This window comes from Gobio gobio (assembly GCF_949357685.1).
Source record: "Gobio gobio genome assembly, chromosome: 11".
NCBI lineage: Eukaryota > Metazoa > Chordata > Actinopteri > Cypriniformes > Gobionidae > Gobio > Gobio gobio.
In genome coordinates this window covers 42,701,564-42,724,431 of record NC_137104.1, presented here as the reverse complement: position 1 = coordinate 42,724,431, position 22,868 = coordinate 42,701,564, and positions in this window count along the sequence as shown.

Genomic DNA, 22,868 nt, shown 5'->3' with positions numbered 1-22,868 from the left:
TTTGAATTTTAGTTGCTACAGCAACGCGTGTTACGAGCTATGGTTACGAGCTGCATAAACAAACTCGACCCCGACCGATCGCTGTCTGTTGTTGAGGCGAGGCTAGCAGACTTGCAGATTTTTCTGTGCGAATCTTGTGAAGCTGTTTGGAGGACCTTTTGAGACGAGCCTTTTGTTCTTGAAGACCGGAGGATATAACCTTTACATAGTTTTGTTTTTAAAAAGTTCATATTATTATTTCCGGGGACACTTTTATTTTATTGTTTTTTCTTATTTTAAAAGGAGTTTGGGAGTTTTATTTCACTTTTTGTTTCATTTATTTTTTATTTTCGTTTGTTTTATTTATTTTTTTATTTTCGTATTTCTGAGGTGTTGTATTCTCTTTTTTCTGTATTGTATTTTGTATTGTTTTTTTATTGCAGATTGGAGGAGGATGTCGATGCCTCACATGGGTGAAAGAGAAGCTGGTGAGTGCTTGATTTTCATTTGTTTATGGTCTGATGTTGTAAAATGATTGGCTTAATTAATTTGAAGAAACTTGTGCGAGGTAACCCATTTTATTTGAAATGAAAGGTTTGGAACAACATTAGAGTGAGTAAATAATGACATAATTTTAGAGGTGAACTGTCCATTTAAGGACAGCGTGTTCACTAACTACTGCTGCTGTCAATTTAAGACCTGCGTGCATCTACAGACACGCCGATTTTACTTTCACTTTAGACATAACCGACTGTGTTTATGTTAACCTTTTGTGTATTTGACAGTATTAGCGCAGTTAGACTAACTTACTTAGTCCAGTAATCACGTGTTTGACATGCGTTTAGTGCGCGCGCTCGGAGAAGCGCATGTTAAAACAGTGCATTGCATACGTGCACGCGAATGAAGGCTTTAAAACGCATGCAAATACTGAAATAACTTTCGTGATTGTGAATAACTATAGTGTTCCGTGAGTATAACTCTACCACTAACGTGTGATGTGAATGTTATGTCGCGTTGTTCAGTATTGGATTAGGGTGGCCATTTCCATAACGCTTTGCGGAATTTAGTGAGGCAAGAATAATTGCATATAGGACTCTGGTGTAGCCTACTCACAACTACAATACAATTTTGTCCATCATATCGATGGTATCATGATACAGTGATTCTGCAATAGCCTACTCTATTCATTGCCAGACAATTTGATCTACGATAGGTATATCTTGATGTTGACCTGTAACAGAAGAGGCAAAAAAGTGTTTGTTCACAGTATTTGTATTTATTCAAGACATTGTGATGTCTGTTTCAAAAACTGACCACTGAGAGGAACCTGTTTTGCAAAGTGTACAGTGCCAGAAAACAAAACATTTCTGGACTTCTGGGAATAACATAAATGCATAAATAAACAAATAATGGATGCAAAAAATAAATAAATACACATTTCCGTTCTTAACAAAGAAGTTTGCCCTCTGCAGCAGCTCTTTGTTATCTGAAATGTGTATTTATTTATTTATTTTTCACATTCATTATTTGTTTGATTATGCATTTCTGTTATTTACAGAAGTCCAGTAATGTTTTCTGGCACTGTGCCAGATTATTCGGTTATGTATTTCTGTATGACTGGTGATGCTTGACAGCATGATTATGATAGACTTTACAAAGCTCTGCAGCGGAGATTGTCATCCTGAAGTGATGTTGCTTCTCGAAAAAATGACCTACGGGAAGACGTATCCTACCTGCGGCTCGTCGGTAACTTTTATGTTTTTCCGTGCTGGCATGGCGGTCAATGGCGGCTTTCCCATGACTGCTAACGTCCACTTCACAGTGACACAGTGTGCTTTTTGATATAAATTTGTGCTCTTTTGTCCATTCCGGATTAAATGAGGCCTGAGCGTCTGACATCCTATTTAACGTTATGATATGACACAGCACATCGTGGAGGCTTGTTTACGTTTTTAACCAATGATATATCAGATATTTATTTGACACCGCTTTCAGCCAATCATTTGTTTGACCAGAGATCTTACGGCATTATATGCTATGCTGCTGCTTCCCAATAAAGATTCTAGAGCGGGGTTTTATAGGCCGATTCAGCGCAACTCTGAGAAAAAAAAACGCAATTCACAAGCGCGTTTTGAACCATGAATGCTGTACCGAGCGGTTCAATATTATATTGAGACTTGTGGCATCCCTAGTACGAATATCCTAACTATGTGATGTCTGCAATATTCCAGCTTCGGGCCGCTCCAGATCCAGTGGAGCTACTTTCTCTCAGAAGGCTGGTCAGGAGGTTTGGAGACCCGCTTCTGGTGGCCGAGACCAGGAGGAGCCGCTGCAGGACCCAGCAGAGACACAGAAGATTCCTGGATATTTAACCCCCCTGTCTTGTGAGATGTCTGTTTCTGTGTCCACAGGTCAGGCTGACAGGAAGAGGAAGTGGAAGTGGCAGAGCGGCAGCCGGCAGAGCCCAGAAGATGGACGCCCGTCCACTTCATCTAGATGCTCTCACAGAGGTCAGAATAGGCTTTTATTAAAGAAGTTAATAAATGATTTGTCTTTGAAAATAGAACGTTGAAAAAAAGTAGCAAAAAAAATCTCTTCCACAGATTCTTCACCACGGATCATGCCCTCATCATCTTTGGCCCTCCCTGAGGACGATCTAGAGGGGCAGTTAAACAATCTAGAGAGGCAGTTAAACAACCTAGAGAGGCATTTGTTAAGCCCTAGCAGTAGTGAAAGCTGGGAGAGCCGATACGAACAGGACAGTTGCAGCGACTGCTGTTTGTCCAGGTCCGACAGCCTCGAAGGGTGGTTCTGCCCTCCACTGCCAGGTCAAGTTCCTGTCGAGCCAACAGAGACCTCAAGTGGCCGAACTGCTCAGGGTGCCATGGAGGCTTCTCCTGTGAACATCAGCTCAACAGGTGAGATTGATATAAGGCTGGCCAGTGTAAAGTGTACAGAATGAGATTTTACTATTTAATGCGTAAGATTGCTTGTTAATGTCCGGTCACATTTACTGTTGCTCAGCAAAATTTAGCTGAAATTTTCTTTCAGATTTTTTTTTTTAAAGAAATATTTCAATTGGACGTTCGTCTAACATTTTCAGAGAACATTCAAAAGTAACGTTCCCATAAATTATAAAACAGAAATGTTCCTTTAACCAAGAAAAACATTGAAAGAAAAAAAAAAACATTTTAAATGTTCAGGTAACATTTAGAAATAACATTTTCTTAACTTAATGGGAACCTTAGCAACGTTCTCAATCAGCCATGAACTCAATGGTACTTGCACTGTCTGACACACACCCGAAACACGCACAGAAAGCCGCTTCTCAGACAGCAAACGATCCCTGATAGAATTCTTTTTCACAACTTATTGCTCTTGAATTGTCAAAGGCAGATAGCTCGGAAATATTTCCATTACTTTGGATTTGTGACATTACAGATAAGAATTAAACAGTAAAATAAGTTTTGTCATTAAATCATTCCTCAATTTGACATCAGAGATGTTTCTAATAGTATTTTCAATTGATTTTCTTCATTTCAGAAACGCCTACTGAATGCAGGAAGAGGCAAAGGATTCGTTCTTTCCTCAGGAGGCTCTGGAAGGCCGTGAAGAGTCCTTTCTGCTGCTGTTGCCTCAGTGCCGTGAATGTTGTGGAGCCTTTTGTCCCTCCACCAGATCTGGAGCCAGAACCTGATCCTAAGTCGTCCTCACCTGTGCCAGAGCACTCCGGCGTCGAGCCAAATAACGGTAAATCGCCAGTCATTATTTCTCCAACAATTCTAAACCGTATTGTCGTCTCTAAAATATCTTAAGGCTTGTTTTCAGAGAATATTATTCTTATTTTCTCGACACAACCAGCACTGATATTTAAAAAAAATAAAACCATCATAAAGTGGATCTAGCAAGCTCATATTTGTCTGTTTGTTTTTCAGAGTCCTTTGAGTCTCTCTATAATGCGAGAGAGATGATTGGATCCGGAACGTTTGGCAGTGTGTACGAGGGAACACGCAAATTTGATGGCAAAAAGGTAAATCTCACCGAATTGTACAAGCATTTTGCTTATGCATGCATCAAAACATATGTAAAACAATTCACAGATGGTTTAATACTTTGTGCAAGGTCAGGTGCTTGAATACTGTTACTGTTTTTGAAACCGTTTTTTGTTTGTTTGTTTTTTTGCAGGTTGCCATCAAGCGGATGAGCAAACTTGACAATTTTCTTTATCTTGCTATTGTAAGTTGGCCAAAACCTGAATATGTATTTAGTTGTTTAAGTGCAGATGACTGTAGTTAATACACCCGTATAAGGTGTAAATGTGATATGACAAATGAGCCACCAAATAACTTTGAGCTGAAAAAAGTCTCGTTTGAACGTACCTAAAAAGATCAAAGAAAAGTACATTTATAAATGTTTATGTGTTTTCTTCCGATTTTTTTCCCTGCTAACCTTCTGTCTACTACTTTTCTCTAGCCTGGGCATCCCGAACCTCTCATTACAGAAGTGGCGCTGCTGCTGATGATGAGGCGGGAACCCATTAGCCCCCACGTCATACAACTGTACGAGTGGTTTGAACACCCTCGGAAATTCACCCTCATTTTGGAGTACCCCGAACCCTGCGAGAGCTTGCAGGACGTCATCACTCGTCATCCTGAACTGTGTGAAACAGTAGCACAGGTCTTCATGCGACAGGCTGTGCTGGCGGTACAACACTGCATCGAGCATGGTGTGTTCCACAGTGACATTCATGCACAGAATTTCCTGTTGAAGAAAAACACCCTCGAGCTCAAGCTGATAGACTTTGGGTGTGGTCAGCTATTCAGTAGTGATGGCTACGAGAGCGACGTATACCTTGGTGAGCATTTTGGGAGTGTGGAAACCTGAATGTAGTGACTTACTAATTATTCTGATGCTTTAAAAGAAAAGTTCAACAATGTGCAAATTGGATTTACAGGATTACAGGATCACTGCCCACCTGAAGTCTTCACAGAACCTAGATTCCACGCCGTACCAGCAAACGTCTGGGCTCTAGGAGTGCTGTTGTACGAGATGGTGAACGGACGTCGTCCTTTTCGCAATAGAATGGAAATCATAAACGCCAAAGTTAGATTTCAGAACGCCAACTTATCCATAGGTGAGTGAAAAATATCGATAAACATTTAAGGTGAAGCATGTACATATAGCGAGAGTTTGGGGCGTGGCTACTGTAGCAGGTGGAGCCACGGGAAAAGAAATTCAGCTTTAGTTAGAGAAGTGAAAGCCAAAATTCGCTCCATTTATACCTTCAAAGATTAAAAGGGTCATGAAGGCGTCAAAAGTGAACAGAGCATTGTGATGCTATACGCGCTACAAAGCATGCTTCAATTCCCTACATCATCATCATGCACCCGTTCAGAAAGACACATTTTCATAAAGGCAAATGCAACACAGCTAAAAGTATTCCTGATATGTTGGACCTGAAACATGCCTTTTTCATAGTTTGACATAGTCATGTTTTAGATGGTCATGACTAACCAGCTTTCTCCTTATTCAAATTTGTACAGGATGCACTGATCTGATTGGGCAGTGCCTAGCCCGGGATCCAACTAAACGGCCGACGTTAGAGCAGATGTTACAACATAAATGGATTACAAATGACTGCTCTACTGTAGTTAGGAGAAGATCAGGAGATTCACTCGATCAGTGATTTCAGGTGTGAGGAAGTGTAACAGACAGAGTAGGATTATTATCATTTGTCTTCAATTCTGGATTATTTGTAGTGAGGTTTTCAAATTTGTGTTCATTGTAATGTTCTTGCTATAGCCAAGTCACATCACCCTCATTTATATAGCGCTTTATGCGATACAGATTGTTTCAAAGTGGCATCACTGTAGTAATAAACAGATAAAATAACAGAACCTGTGATTCAATTCTGTTGTAAATCACCTCTAAAAAAACATTCATGATTAAACTTGTTCATTTGATCTTTGTATTGGATAGGAAATAACATACTTGCTGACCTTGGTGGAGGGCTTGAGCTCGAGACTTGACCCGAAGCCTGAAGTCCAACCCCAACCTGTCAGGGAACTCAAGACACCACATCAGAGATCTCAGAGCCGGTCCACGTCTGAGCAAGAACATGACTGAAGACTGGAAAGAAATCATCAAGTCATCACAGACACATTTACTCTGTTTTTAGAAGTCAAGACAAGTCATCTTTATGTATATAGTGCTTTGTGACCAACAGTGATGGGCAATAACGCGTTAGAAGTAAGAAGTCCCGTGGCGTGAGTCGTGACAATGACGTATGAGCGCACGAATGAGAACGTATGAGAGACTTTCATTTGAATTATTTTATTGCTGTATTTTATTTACATCTAAGGAAGGATTTTACAAAAAATATTTTTATTTTTTATGCTGGAATATGCAGAAATAGAAGTTAACAGAAGAAGGACTTTATTTCATTAAAATATGGTGGAATGTGCAGAAAATAGGTTTAAATGTTCAACAATTTTCTTCAAGTCTGAGACTGTTGCATTTAATTTAATTTTTGCTTGATGCAATGTGCATAAAGTTAAAATATTGAAACTAATGAAACAAGTTTAAAAAAAAAGAGAGAATGTTTCATTTGATTCAATTTAAGATGATGGAATATGCAGAAAGAATAGCATTAGGCTGAAATGTCTATTGCTTTATAGCGTATTCAGGTCGTACATCATGTTTTGAAAAATAACATAGTAAAGTAACTAGTAAAGTAATTCATTACTTTCTTGGAGAAGTAATCAGTAACTAATTACTATTTCCAAGTAACTTGACCAACAATGGTGACCAATCTGTATATATGACCCCTGTAAATAAATGCCTTCAATGAATACAAAAGAAATGCTTTTTAACTCTCTTTGCCTATGAGAAACCTTTGAAGTGAAAAGGCAAAGGACTATTTTGTGCTTCCTGAAATAAAACAGTTTAAATCTCTATCTACATGGTTGCAAACTTCAGTGCATTGTCGAGCCTTTCTAAAGCATACCCCTACAATAAATGAGACCAGAGCCTGTGGACAATAAAAGTTATAGTAATATAGTTTGGAGCATAAGACACCCATTTGTTATTTAGCCCTCTATGGCATGACTTTTTATTTTTGGGGGAAAAAAAATATTTCACCCCATTTTTTGGGAGCTTGGGGGTCCCTGATAATATATCCATCATAAAAATTGTCGCCCCCCCACCCCTGAACCAGATTTTGGTTTGTTGCCTCAGGGCAACACTGTGCCATAAGGGTACTAAAACTCCAAGGTTTTCTACATAGATTTTCAATAGGGAAAACAAGCAATATGTGCATTAGATAAAAATATATTTTGAAAAACATCAAACAATACAAAAACACTACTACTAATTACAACTAACACCTCATGTATTATATTCATACACCAATCAGGCATAACATTATGACCACTGACGTGCATGCAAAGCATGTTATTCAGTTATTCACGTCACTGACAGGTGAAGTGAATAACACTGATTATCTCTTCATCACGGCTCCTGTTAGTGGGTGGGATATATTAGACAGCAAGTGAACATTTTGTCCACAAAGTTGATGTGTTAGAAGCAGGAAAAATGGGCAAGCGTAAGGATTTGAGCGAGTTTGACAAGGGCCAAAATATGATGGCTAGACGACTGGGTCAGAGCATCTCCAAAACTGCAGCTCTTGTGGGGTTTTCCCTGTCTGCAGTGGTCAGTATCTATCAAAAGTGCTCCAAGGAAGGAACAGTGGTGAACCAGCGACAGGGTCATGGGCGGCTAAGGCTCATTGAGACCCGTCAGGGTGCCCATGCTGACCCCTGTCCACCGCCGAAAGCACCAACAGTGGCACGTGAGCATCAGAACTGGACCACGGAGCAATGGAAGAAGGTGGCCTGGTCTGATGAATCACGTGTTCTTTTACATCACGTGGATGGCCGAGTGCGTGTGTGTCACTTACCTGGGGAACACATGGCACCAGGTGCACTATGGGAAGAAGACGTGGCGGCGGAGGCAGTGATGCTTTGGGCAATGTTTTGCTGGGAAACCTTGGGTCCTCCATCCATGTGGATGTGACTTTGACATGTACCACCTACCTAAGCATTGTTGCAGTGCATGTACACCCTTTCATGGAAACAGTGTTCCCTGGTGGCTGTGGCTCTTTAACTCTTTCACACTTCCACAAAGCACAAATGCTTTAGGAATGGTTTGAGGAGCACAACAACGAGTTTGAGGCGTTGACTCTGCCTCCAAATTCCCCAGATCTCAATCCAATCGAGCATCTGTGGGATGTGCTGAACAAACAAGTCTAATCCATGGAGGCCCCGCCTCACAACTTACAGGACTTAAAGGATCTGCTGCTAACATCTTGGTGCCAGATACCACAGCACACCTTCAGGGGTCTAGTGGAGTCCATGCCTCGATGGCTCAGGGCTGTTTTGGCAGCAAAACGGGGACCAACACAATATTAGGGAGGTGGTCATAATGTTATGTCTGATCAGTGTTAATAATAATAATAAAAAACATAAAATGATACTCATAATGCACATTCTTTGAGTTTTCTGAACGTGTAAAAACAAACTTCCCAGGAAGACTTGAATGCACCATATGGTCCTAACCCTGTGATATTGCCTGAACAAAAGTGGTCTAACTGCACAGTGTTGCCCTGAGGCAACAAACAAAAAAACACAGTTTTAGTATATAAATAAAAACAAAATAAATATTTAAACAATCAAACATACTTCTTTACATGCTGATGCACATGCATATATTTTTTTAAATAAATTTATTTCAATTTAAACATGTTAAAAAGTGATATTTATCCAACCAATTGATGGCACTGTGTCCCATGTGGCTTTGCTTCATGAAAGGACTGCTCCACCCCCAAACAGAAAGTCACACCCACTTCAGCCCATCATTTCATTGAACAGACATGTCAGGTGATATTATATATTTAAAAAAATATAAAAAAAAACGTTAAATGGGTGGTGTGAGGTCCAAAAAGGTAGTTTGTTGCCTGAGGGCAACACTATGCCATAGAGGGTTAGGTTAAAGAATCTATTCTTGTATTGTTAGAAAGATTTGGGTCAATCTTGAAGTATATCGGAATAGTTACCCAAAAGCAAATAAAAAGTTCTGTCATGAAACTCTAGATGGTAGCCTACAGGTTGAGGTTAAGGTCCTTAAAATGTACCCATGGCTGTTTTTCAAATGTACATAACAGATTTTCAATAAAATATCCAAGTCTCCCAGTCAATGATTGATCCGTTGTTAAAAATCGTTTAGATAAAACCAGATTTATAAAACCGCAATTTATACCTAAAACCGCCAGCAGGTCAAATTTACCCCTATATAATTCCTTTATTTAGCCCTATATTTCTAAATATTTTCCTCTCGCCTGAAGCTTAGAATGACATGCATTGGAACATCCACACAAATGCAGTCTTTGGTCTTTTCCAACTTTTTGTTCATCCAAATGTCCATTGATCCAAAAATATGCAGTGTTGTGCCAATTGTCTAGACACCAATGCTTCTCAAACATGTCCTAGGACCCCCACCTTATCCAATAACTGAGTTTTTAATATCAAACAGGTAAGATAGGGGCACACTCGTTAGGAAAAGGTCTGTATAATGTGCAGAAACATATCCATGTGTAACATGCCCCTCTCGTGGACATACTATGAACTGCACTTTAGCCCCTCAAATTAATAAAATAAGACATAATAGACACTTTATATTATAATGGTATTTGATGATTTCTTAATTACATTTAATAGATTACACAGTCAATAAAACAGTTTGGTCTGTAAAGGGTGTTTTTATGCATGTTTTTGGACTGAGTTCTCGCTGAATTTGCACTCTTTTGACCAGCAGGTGTCACCATCGTGTGGCGTTTGACGCTTCGATCAATTGGATCAAATTATTTAAAGTTTTGAAAAGCTTGGTTTCTCCCATGCAGCATACAATGATGTTTTAGAAAGAAGTCTCTTCTGCTCCCCAAGGCTGCATTTATTTATTTAAAAAAAATGCTATAAAAACAGCAATATTGTTAAATAGTATAATTTAATTTTTATTTTTTATCATAAATCATAAAATGTTATTTATTCCTGTAATGGCAACACTGAATTTTTAGCAGTCTTCTCCAACCTTCGGTGTCAGAAATCCTTCAGAAATCACTTTAATATAAGAAATCACTCTAATATAAGGATTTATTTATTATTAAATATAACTTATTCTTATTCATCTTATTCTTCTTATTAGGCTATTATTATTATAATTATTATCAATGTTGAAAACAGTTGTGCTGCTTAATATTTTGTTGGAAACCATTAGCTTTTTTTTCAGGATTCTGTGCATCCTCTCCTGGGAGTGTCTTTTGTTTCTTAGGAATCCTGCAAGCCCACGACATGACACTTCACTCGTTCTCAGCCATTTAAAACGTTTTAAAATGTAAAGTTTTTAATCCATACATTTTTGGATATTAGTTTTTCATCACATGATCTTAAAATTATGACTAAGTTTGCTCATATAAATATTTTAATGCAAGATCCGCACAAACATCGTTTACATATTGTTTTCCATATTTAGCCCACAGAGTTTAAATTGAGTTAAAAAAATATAGGCGTTTAATTCAGATATAGGCTATTTCTTTGATTTGGATTCTGTTATTTGAATTTTACTGAAATTTAGGAATTCATGTAATTTAAATTAAAGTTAATTTTTATTTTATTTTATTTTTTACCGTACATTATTCACAGCGCTTGTGCTTATTATTATAATATAATACATGATGAACGTCATCCTCCACTCCTTCATTAGTAAAATCATAAATGGACTTTATTAATGTGGATTTCTTCACCACTGATGATGCTCAAAGCTGATCGGCCTTGGTGGTTAAATCGCGGAAAATGGCAAATTGAAATGGACGCTTTTGCTCAATGCATCTAATGAAGATTTTGGGCACAAATAATTCCACGGATTATAATAACAATAATAAGAAAAACTGTTCATAAAAAATAAATCTCATATGTATGAAAGAAAATGTCGAAATTAAGTTCGTAACTATTCAATAAAAACTATTCAATAAATGCGCTCACGCGCTCTGCTCGCGCACGCGACTTCAGGTGTGATTGATTTGAATTTTAGTTGCTACAGCGACGCGTGTTAGGAGCTATGGTTACGAGCTGCATAAACAAACTCGACCCCGACCGATCGCTGTCTGTTGTTGAGGCGAGGCTAGCAGACTTGCAGATTTTTCTGTGCGAATCTTGTGAAGCTGTTTGGAGGACCTTTTGAGACGAGCCTTTTGTTCTTGAAGACCGGAGGATATAACCTTTACATAGTTTTGTTTTTAAAAAGTTCATATTATTATTTCCGGGGACACTTTTATTTTATTGTTTTTTCTTATTTTAAAAGGAGTTTGGGAGTTTTATTTCACTTTTTGTTTCATTTATTTTTTATTTTTGTTTGTTTTATTTATTTTTTTATTTTCGTATTTCTGAGGTGTTGTATTCTCTTTTTTCTGTATTGTATTTTGTATTGTTTTTTTATTGCAGATTGGAGGAGGATGTCGATGCCTCACATGGGTGAAAGAGAAGCCGGTGAGTGCTTGATTTTCATTTGTTTATGGTCTGATGTTGTAAAATGATTGGCTTAATTAATTTGAAGAAACTTGTGCGAGGTAACGTTAACCCATTTTATTTGAAATGAAAGGTTTGGAACAACATTAGAGTGAGTAAATAATGACATAATTTTAGAGGTGAACTGTCCATTTAAGGACAGCGTGTTCACTAACTACTGCTGCTGTCAATTTAACACCTGCGTGCATCTACAGACACGCCGATTTTACTTTCACTTTAGACATAACCGACTGTGTTTATGTTAACCTTTTGTGTATTTGACAGTATTAGCGCAGTTAGACTAACTTACTTAGTTCAGTAATCACGTGTTTGACAGGCGTTTAGTGCGCGCGATCGGAGAAGCGCATGTTAAAACAGTGCATTGCATACGTGCACGCGAATGAAGGCTTTAAAACGCATGCAAATACTGAAATAACTTTCGTGATTGTGAATAACTATAGTGTTCCGTGAGTATAACTCTACCACTAACGTGTGATGTGAATGTTATGTCGCGTTGTTCAGTATTGGATTAGGGTGGCCATTTCCATAACGCTTTGCGGAATTTAGTGAGGCAAGAATAATTGCATATAGGACTCTGGTGTAGCCTACTCACAACTACAATACAATTTTGTCCATCATATCGATGGTATCATGATACAGTGATTCTGCAATAGCCTACTCTATTCATTGCCAGACAATTTGATCTACGATAGGTATATCTTGATGTTGACCTGTAACAGAAGAGGCAAAAAAGTGTTTGTTCACAGTATTTGTATTTATTCAAGACATTGTGATGTCTGTTTCAAAAACTGACCACTGAGAGGAACCTGTTTTGCAAAGTGTACAGTGCCAGAAAACAAAACATTTCTGGACTTCTGGGAATAACATAAATACATAAATAAACAAATAATGGATGCAAAAAATAAATAAATACACATTTCCGTTCTTAACAAAGAAGTTTGCCCTCTGCAGCATGCAGCTCTTTGTTATCTGAAATGTGTATTTATTTATTTATTTATTTTTCACATTCATTATTTGTTTGATTTTGCATTTCTGTTATTTACAGAAGTCCAGTAATGTTTTCTGGCACTGTGCCAGATTATTCGGTTATGTATTTCTGTATGACTGGTGATGCTTGACTGCATGATTATGATAGACTTTACAAAGCTCTGCAGCGGAGATTGTCATCCTGAAGTGATGTTGCTTCTCGAAAAAATGACCTACGGGAAGACGTATCCTACCTGCGGCTCGTCGGTAACTTTTATGTTTTTCCGTGCTGGCATGGCGGTCAATGGCGGCTTTCCCATGACTGCTAACGTCCACTTCACAGTGACACAGTGTGCTATTTGATATAAATTTGTGCTCTATTGTCCATTCCGGATTAAATGAGGCCTGAGCGTCTGACATCCTATTTAACGTTATGATATGACACAGCACATCGTGGAGGCTTGTTTACGTTTTTAACCAATGATATATCAGATATTTATTTGACACCGCTTTCAGCCAATCATTTGTTTGACCAGAGATCTTACGGCATTATATGCTATGCTGCTGCTTAAAGATTCTAGAGCGGGGTTTTATAGGCCGATTCAGCGCAACTCAGAGAAAAAAAAACGCAATTCACAAGCGCGTATTGAACCGTGAATGCTGTACCGAACGGTTCAATATTATATTGAGACTTGTGGCATCCCTAGTACAAATATCCTAACTATGTGATGTCTGCAATTTTCCAGCTTCGGGCCGCTCCAGATCCAGTAGAGCTACTTTCTCTCAGAAGGCTGGTCAGGAGGTTTGGAGACCCGCTTCTGGTGGCCGGGACCAGGAGGTTCCTGGATATTTAACCCCCCTGTCTTGTGAGATGTCTGTTTCTGTGTCCACAGGTCAGGCTGACAGGAAGAGGAAGTGGCAGAGCGGCAGCCGGCAGAGCCCAGAAGATGGACGCCCGTCCACTTCATCTAGATGCTCTCACAGAGGTCAGAATAGGCTTTTATTAAAGAAGTTAATAAATGATTTGTCTTTGAAAATAGAAAGTTGAAAAAAAGTAGCAAAAAAAATCTCTTCCACAGATTCTTCACCAGGGATCATGCCCTCATCATCTTTGGCCCTCCCTGAGGACGATCTAGAGGGGCAGTTAAACAATCTAGAGAGGCAGTTAAACAACCTAGAGAGGCATTTGTTAAGCCCTAGCAGTAGTGAAAGCTGGGAGAGCCGATACGAACAGGACAGTTGCAGCGACTGCTGTTTGTCCAGGTCCGACAGCCTCGAAGGGTGGTTCTGCCCTCCACTGCCAGGTCAAGTTCCTGTCGAGCCAACAGAGACCTCAAGTGGCCGAACTGCTCAGGGTGCCATGGAGGCTTCTCCTGTGAACATCAGCTCAACAGGTGAGATTGATATAAGGCTGGCCAGTGTAAAGTGTACAGAATGAGATTTTACTACTTCATGCGTAAGATTGCTTGTTAATGTCCGGTCACATTTACTGTTGCTCAGCAAAATTTAGCTGAAATTTTCTTTCAGATTTTTTTTTTAAAGAAATATTTAAATTGGACGTTCGTCTAACATTTTCAGAGAACATTCAAAAGTAACGTCGCCATAAATTATAAAACAGAAATGTTCCTTTAACCAAGAAAAACATTGAAAAAAAAAAAAAAACATTTTAAATGTTCAGGTAACATTTAGAAATAACATTTTCTAAACTTAATGGGAACCTTAGCAATGTTCTCAATCAGCCATGAACTCAATGGTACTTGCACTGTCTGACACACACCCGAAACACGCACAGAAAGCCGCTTCTCAGACAGCAAACGATCCCTGATAGAATTCTTTTTCACAACTTATTGCTCTTGAATTGTCAAAGGCAGATAGCTCGGAAATATTTCCATTACTTTGGATTTGTGACATTACAGATAAGAATTAAACAGTAAAATAAGTTTTGTCATTAAATCATTCCTCAATTTGACATCAGAGATGTTTCTAATAGTATTTTCAATTGATTTTCTTAATTTCAGAAACGCCTACTGAATGCAGGAAGAGGCAAAGGATTCGTTCTTTCCTCAGGAGGCTCTGGAAGGCCGTGAAGAGTCCTTTCTGCTGCTGTTGCCTCAGTGCCGTGAATGTTGTGGAGCCTTTTGTCCCTCCACCAGATCTGGAGCCAGAACCTGATCCTAAGTCGTCCTCACCTGTGCCAGAGCACTCCGGCGTCGAGCCAAATAACGGTAAATCGCCAGTCATTATTTCTCCAACAATTCTAAACCGTATTGTCGTCTCTAAAATATCTTAAGGCTTGTTTTCAGAGAATATTATTCTTATTTTCTCGACACAACCAGCACTGATATTTAAAAAAAATAAAACCATCATAAAGTGGATCTAGCAAGCTCATATTTGTCTGTTTGTTTTTCAGAGTCCTTTGAGTCTCTCTATAATGCGAGAGAGATGATTGGATCCGGAACGTTTGGCAGTGTGTACGAGGGAACACGCAAATTTGATGGCAAAAAGGTAAATCTCACCGAATTGTACAAGCATTTTGCTTATGCATGCATCAAAACATATGTAAAACAATTCACAGATGGTTTAATACTTTGTGCAAGGTCAGGTGCTTGAATACTGTTACTGTTTTTGAAACCGTTTTTTGTTTGTTTGTTTTTTTGCAGGTTGCCATCAAGCGGATGAGCAAACTTGACAATTTTCTTTATCTTGCTATTGTAAGTTGGCCAAAACCTGAATATGTATTTAGTTGTTTAAGTGCAGATGACTGTAGTTAATACACCCGTATAAGGTGTAAATGTGATATGACAAATGAGCCACCAAATAACTTTGAGCTGAAAAAAGTCTCGTTTGAACGTACCTAAAAAGATCAAAGAAAAGTACATTTATAAATGTTTATGTGTTTTCTTCCGATTTTTTTCCCTGCTAACCTTCTGTCTACTACTTTTCTCTAGCCTGGGCATCCCGAACCTCTCATTACAGAAGTGGCGCTGCTGCTGATGATGAGGCGGGAACCCATTAGCCCCCACGTCATACAACTGTACGAGTGGTTTGAACACCCTCGGAAATTCACCCTCATTTTGGAGTACCCCGAACCCTGCGAGAGCTTGCAGGACGTCATCACTCGTCATCCTGAACTGTGTGAAACAGTAGCACAGGTCTTCATGCGACAGGCTGTGCTGGCGGTACAACACTGCATCGAGCATGGTGTGTTCCACAGTGACATTCATGCACAGAATTTCCTGTTGAAGAAAAACACCCTCGAGCTCAAGCTGATAGACTTTGGGTGTGGTCAGCTATTCAGTAGTGATGGCTACGAGAGCGACGTATACCTTGGTGAGCATTTTGGGAGTGTGGAAACCTGAATGTAGTGACTTACTAATTATTCTGATGCTTTAAAAGAAAAGTTCAACAATGTGCAAATTGGATTTACAGGATTACAGGATCACTGCCCACCTGAAGTCTTCACAGAACCTAGATTCCACGCCGTACCAGCAAACGTCTGGGCTCTAGGAGTGCTGTTGTACGAGATGGTGAACGGACGTCGTCCTTTTCGCAATAGAATGGAAATCATAAACGCCAAAGTTAGATTTCAGAACGCCAACTTATCCATAGGTGAGTGAAAAATATCGATAAACATTTAAGGTGAAGCACGTACATATAGCGAGAGTTTGGGGCGTGGCTACTGTAGCAGGTGGAGCCACGGGAAAAGAAATTCAGCTTTAGTTAGAGAAGTGAAAGCCAAAATTCGCTCCATTTATACCTTCAAAGATTAAAAGGGTCATGAAGGCGTCAAAAGTGAACAGAGCATTGTGATGCTATACGCGCTACAAAGCATGCTTCAATTCCCTACATCATCATCATGCACCCGTTCAGAAAGACACATTTTCATAAAGGCAAATGCAACACAGCTAAAAGTATTCCTGATATGTTGGACCTGAAACATGCCTTTTTCATAGTTTGACATAGTCATGTTTTAGATGGTCATGACTAACCAGCTTTCTCCTTATTCAGATTTGTACAGGATGCACTGATCTGATTGGGCAGTGCCTAGCCCGGGATCCAACTAAACGGCCGACGTTAGAGCAGATGTTACAACATAAATGGATTACAAATGACTGCTCTACTGTAGTTAGGAGAAGATCAGGAGATTCACTCGATCAGTGATTTCAGGTGTGAGGAAGTGTAACAGACAGAGTAGGATTATTATCATTTGTCTTCAATTCTGGATTATTTGTAGTGAGGTTTTCAAATTTGTGTTCATTGTAATGTTCTTGCTATAGCCAAGTCACATCACCCTCATTTATATAGCGCTTTATGCGATACAGATTGTTTCAAAGTGGCATCACTGTAGTAATAAACAGATAAAATAACAGAACCTGTGATTCAATTCTGTTGTAAATCACCTCTAAAAAAAAATTCATGATTAAACTTGTTCATTTGATCTTTGTATTGGATAGGAAATAACATACTTGCTGACCTTGGAGGAGGGCTTGAGCTCGAGACTTGACCCGAAGCCTGAAGTCCAACCCCAACCTGTCAGGGAACTCAAGACACCACATCAGAGATCTCAGAGCCGGTCCACGTCTGAGCAAGAACATGACTGAAGACTGGAAAGAAGTCATCAAGTCATCACAGACACATTTACTCTGTTTTTAGAAGTCAAGACAAGTCATCTTTATGTATATAGTGCTTTGTGACCAACAGTGATGGGCAGTAACGCGTTAGAAGTAAGAAGTCCCGTGGCGTGAGTCGTGACAATGACGTATGAGCGCACGAATGAGAACGTATGAGAGACTTTCATTTGAATTATTTTATTGCTGTATTTTATTTACATCTAAGGAAGGATTTTACAAAAAATATTTTTATTTTTTATGCTGGAATATGCAGAAATAGAAGTTAACAGAAGAAGGACTTTATTTCATTAAAATATGGTGGAATGTGCAGAAAATAGGTTTAAATGTTCAACAATTTTCTTCAAGTCTGAGACTGTTGCATTTAATTTAATTTTTCTTGATGCAATGTGCATAAAGTTAAAATATTGAAACTAATGAAACAAGTTTAAAAAAAAAGAGAGAATGTTTCATTTGATTCAATTTAAGATGATGGAATATGCAGAAAGAATAGCATTAGGCTGAAATGTCTATTGCTTTATAGCGTATTCAGGTCGTACATCATGTTTTGAAAAATAACATAGTAAAGTAACTAGTAAAGTAATTCATTACTTTCTTGGAGAAGTAATCAGTAACTAATTACTATTTCCAAGTAACTTGACCAACAATGGTGACCAATCTGTATATATGACCCCTGTAAATAAATGCCTTCAATGAATACAAAAGAAATGCTTTTTAACTCTCTTTGCCTATGAGAAACCTTTGAAGTGAAAAGGCAAAGGACTATTTTGTGCTTCCTGAAATAAAACAGTTTTAAATCTCTATCTACATGGTTGCAAACTTCAGTGCATTGTCGAGCCTTTCTAAAGCATACCCCTACAATAAATGAGACCAGAGCCTGTGGACAATAAAAGTTATAGTAATATAGTTTGGAGCATAAGACACCCATTTGTTATTTAGCCCTCTATGGCATGACTTTTTATTTTTGGGGGAAAAAAAATATTTCACCCCATTTTTTGGGAGCTTGGGGGTCCCTGATAATATATCCATCATAAAAATTGTCGCCCCCCCACCCCTGAACCAGATTTTGGTTTGTTGCCTCAGGGCAACACTGTGCCATAAGGGTACTAAAACTCCAAGGTTTTCTACATAGATTTTCAATAGGGAAAACAAGCAATATGTGCATTAGATAAAAATATATTTTGAAAAACATCAAACAATACAAAAACACTACTACTAATTACAACTAACACCTCATGTATTATATTCATACACCAATCAGGCATAACATTATGACCACTGACGTGCATGCAAAGCATGTTATTCAGTTATTCACGTCACTGACAGGTGAAGTGAATAACACTGATGATCTCTTCATCACGGCTCCTGTTAGTGGGTGGGATATATTAGACAGCAAGTGAACATTTTGTCCACAAAGTTGATGTGTTAGAAGCAGGAAAAATGGGCAAGCGTAAGGATTTGAGCGAGTTTGACAAGGGCCAAAATATGATGGCTAGACGACTGGGTCAGAGCATCTCCAAAACTGCAGCTCTTGTGGGGTTTTCCCTGTCTGCAGTGGTCAGTATCTATCAAAAGTGCTCCAAGGAAGGAACAGTGGTGAACCAGCGACAGGGTCATGGGCGGCTAAGGCTCATTGAGACCCGTCAGGGTGCCCATGCTGACCCCTGTCCACCGCCGAAAGCACCAACAGTGGCACGTGAGCATCAGAACTGGACATCGGAGCAATGGAAGAAGGTGGCCTGGTCTGATGAATCACGTGTTCTTTTACATCACGTGGATGGCCGAGTGCGTGTGTGTCACTTACCTGGGGAACACATGGCACCAGGTGCACTATGGGAAGAAGACGTGGCGGCGGAGGCAGTGATGCTTTGGGCAATGTTTTGCTGGGAAACCTTGGGTCCTCCATCCATGTGGATGTGACTTTGACATGTACCACCTACCTAAGCATTGTTGCAGTGCATGTACACCCTTTCATGGAAACAGTGTTCCCTGGTGGCTGTGGCTCTTTAACTCTTTCACACTTCCACAAAGCACAAATGCTTTAGGAATGGTTTGAGGAGCACAACAACGAGTTTGAGGCGTTGACTCTGCCTCCAAATTCCCCAGATCTCAATCCAATCGAGCATCTGTGGGATGTGCTAAACAAACAAGTCTAATCCATGGAGGCCCCGCCTCACAACTTACAGGACTTAAAGGATCTGCTGCTAACATCTTGGTGCCAGATACCACAGCACACCTTCAGGGGTCTAGTGGAGTCCATGCCTCGATGGCTCAGGGCTGTTTTGGCAGCAAAACGGGGACCAACACAATATTAGGGAGGTGGTCATAATGTTATGTCTGATCAGTGTTAATAATAATAATAAAAAACATAAAATGATACTCATAATGCACATTCTTTGAGTTTTCTGAACGTGTAAAAACAAACTTCCCAGGAAGACTTGAATGCACCATATGGTCCTAACCCTGTGATATTGCCTGAACAAAAGTGGTCTAACTGCACAGTGTTGCCCTGAGGCAACAAACAAAAAAACACAGTTTTAGTATATAAATAAAAACAAAATAAATATTTAAACAATCAAACATACTTCTTTACATGCTGATGCACATGCATATATTTTTTTAAATAAATTTATTTCAATTTAAACATGTTAAAAAGTGATATTTATCCAACCAATTGATGGCACTGTGTCCCATGTGGCTTTGCTTCATGAAAGGACTGCTCCACCCCCAAACAGAAAGTCACACCCACTTCAGCCCATCATTTCATTGAACAGACATGTCAGGTGATATTATATATTTAAAAAAATATAAAAAAAAACGTTAAATGGGTGGTGTGAGGTCCAAAAAGGTAGTTTGTTGCCTGAGGGCAACACTATGCCATAGAGGGTTAGGTTAAAGAATCTATTCTTGTATTGTTAGAAAGATTTGGGTCAATCTTGAAGTATATCGGAATAGTTACCCAAAAGCAAATAAAAAGTTCTGTCATGAAACTCTAGATGGTAGCCTACAGGTTGAGGTTAAGGTCCTTAAAATGTACCCATGGCTGTTTTTCAAATGTACATAACAGATTTTCAATAAAATATCCAAGTCTCCCAGTCAATGATTGATCCGTTGTTAAAAATCGTTTAGATAAAACCAGATTTATAAAACCGCAATTTATACCTAAAACCGCCAGCAGGTCAAATTTACCCCTATATAATTCCTTTATTTAGCCCTATATTTCTAAATATTTTCCTCTCGCCTGAAGCTTAGAATGACATGCATTGGAACATCCACACAAATGCAGTCTTTGGTCTTTTCCAACTTTTTGTTCATCCAAATGTCCATTGATCCAAAAATATGCAGTGTTGTGCCAATTGTCTAGACACCAATGCTTCTCAAACATGTCCTAGGACCCCCACCTTATCCAATAACTGAGTTTTTAATATCAAACAGGTAAGATAGGGGCACACTCCTTAGGAAAAGGTCTGTATAATGTGCAGAAACATATCCATGTGTAACATGCCCCTCTCGTGGACATACTATGAACTGCACTTTAGCCCCTCAAATTAATAAAATAAGACATAATAGACACTTTATATTATAATGGTATTTGATGATTTCTTAATTACATTTAATAGATTACACAGTCAATAAAACAGTTTGGTCTGTAAAGGGTGTTTTTATGCATGTTTTTGGACTGAGTTCTCGCTGCATTTGCACTCTTTTGACCAGCAGGTGTCACCATCGTGTGGCGTTTGACGCTTCGATCAATTGGATCAAATTATTTAAAGTTTTGAAAAGCTTGGTTCCCTTTCGTTCAGTCACTACGACGTACGTTAGTGACTAACGAATGGGGGTTTCGCTTAGAAGCCAATCATCTTCATCGTATTCAACAGCGCCCAATGGCAGTGCCAATGCCATGGGCATGCGGAATTTGCATGCGTAACTCCGCCCCACCTCGTGGGTATATAAGGAAGTACGCTGCGAACATCGCATTATGTTTCTGCTTTGGAGCCAAGAGGATCTCTTCACTCCTACAAGCCTGAATTCTGAAGTCTTCTCTTCAGTCTTCGAGAGACCAGCGGTTCTCCAGGGTGTTGGTGTTACGGCGCGTTCCAGCGATCTCATGCTGCCTGCCTGCTGATCTGTGCAGTGATCTGCAACAGCTGTGTGTGTGTTTCCCTGGGCGCTTCGGCACTCTGCAGAGCTTTCCTCTCACAAAAAGAGCTTGCGCGTGGCACGTCTTTTTCAAGACGGTTCGCCCGTGCACTTCCGGGTGCGATCGATCTCCGTTGCTGTCTATGGGCACATTCACTGCTCGATGTGTTTGGGCTTCAGCACGTTCGGGCAGTGTTTGTGGATGCGTCATGTTCCCACTGCGGGAACGTGACCATCGCGATGTTGCGGTCGAGACTCAGTGATCTCCGTGAGGAGAGAGAGTCCCCTCTGCCACACCCCAATCTACCGTCTCCGAGTGAGGCGGTACTTTGGCTGGTGGCCAGGGTGACCTGAGTGCGGTGCCGTGGTATTAAGAACCCCGACGATCATTCCTCGGGCCACGCCCCCTCTTGCACATTGCTTAAACCCGCGAGTGTTGGACTGAAACAGCGGCCCGTCTCTGACGCCTCGTTCGTTTCGTTCACGCTCCAGATAGCAGTGAGATGTCGATCGCCGCATCCCAAGGTGGGCTGGAGTCCTTTGGGGATGACGATTAGGAGTTGTGCTCCGCCTCCGGGTGTGTCAGCGCTGCCTGATCCGACCTAAGGTTGACAGCCATGTTATCTCGGGCAGCCGCGAGTCTCGCGCTGGTGTGGAACTCCGCCCAGTCGCGAGTGCTCGTGGTTGCGCGATTGGTTTTTGGGGACGGCACCCGACAGCTGTTGGGCCCCGCCCCCAATGCCTTTCGCTCCCGAGGTGCATGAGGAGATCACGCGGTCCTGGAAGTCCCCGTGCTTCCCGCGATCGTTTGGTGGCCTCCTCCACCTTCTCTGCCCTTGATGGGGCCGCGGCCTAGGGTACACTGGGGCCCCCTCACCCCCACTGTTGAACTCTCTGTTGCGCACTACGGTGTCCACAGAGGGCTTGACGTGGCGTGGTGTGGCTGTCCTAAGCACCCTCCCAAAGCCTGTGGGCTCGTCTACTTCGGTGGCGTGGTCCTGCAGAGCTACGGGCAGGCCGCCGCCCCGTTGCACATGCACAAGGGTGGAGCCGACCCAGGGCTCTTCATTGAGCTGCGTGCCGCGACTGATCCCGCCCCCGGGCGGTGAAGGTGGCCACACGCTCCCTGGGTCGGGAGATGTCCACAGCTGTGGTCCGGGAGAACACCTGGCCTTACCTGGTGATTTGGAGGACGTTGAGTGGGCCCGCCCCCTCAACTCACCCATATCCCAGGCTGGCCTCTTCGGCGGCGCGGCTGGGAACTGCGCCCAACAGTTCTCGGCCGCCCCAGAGCAGACTGAGGCTGTAACACGTACTGCCCCGGCGGCCAGCTGCTGCACCAGCCGCCGGCTCAGTCGCCTCAGTCCGCTCGCCGCCGAGGGCGCCCTCCCTCCTCCCGCCCGGCCCCAGCAGCAGCCTTCACCCGGGCCGCGCCGTGGAGGTGGTTGAGGATGACGCCCAGTCCGCTCCCCAGCCTGGTTAAACGCCACGCTGGAAGTGGACAACTCAGAGATGGGTT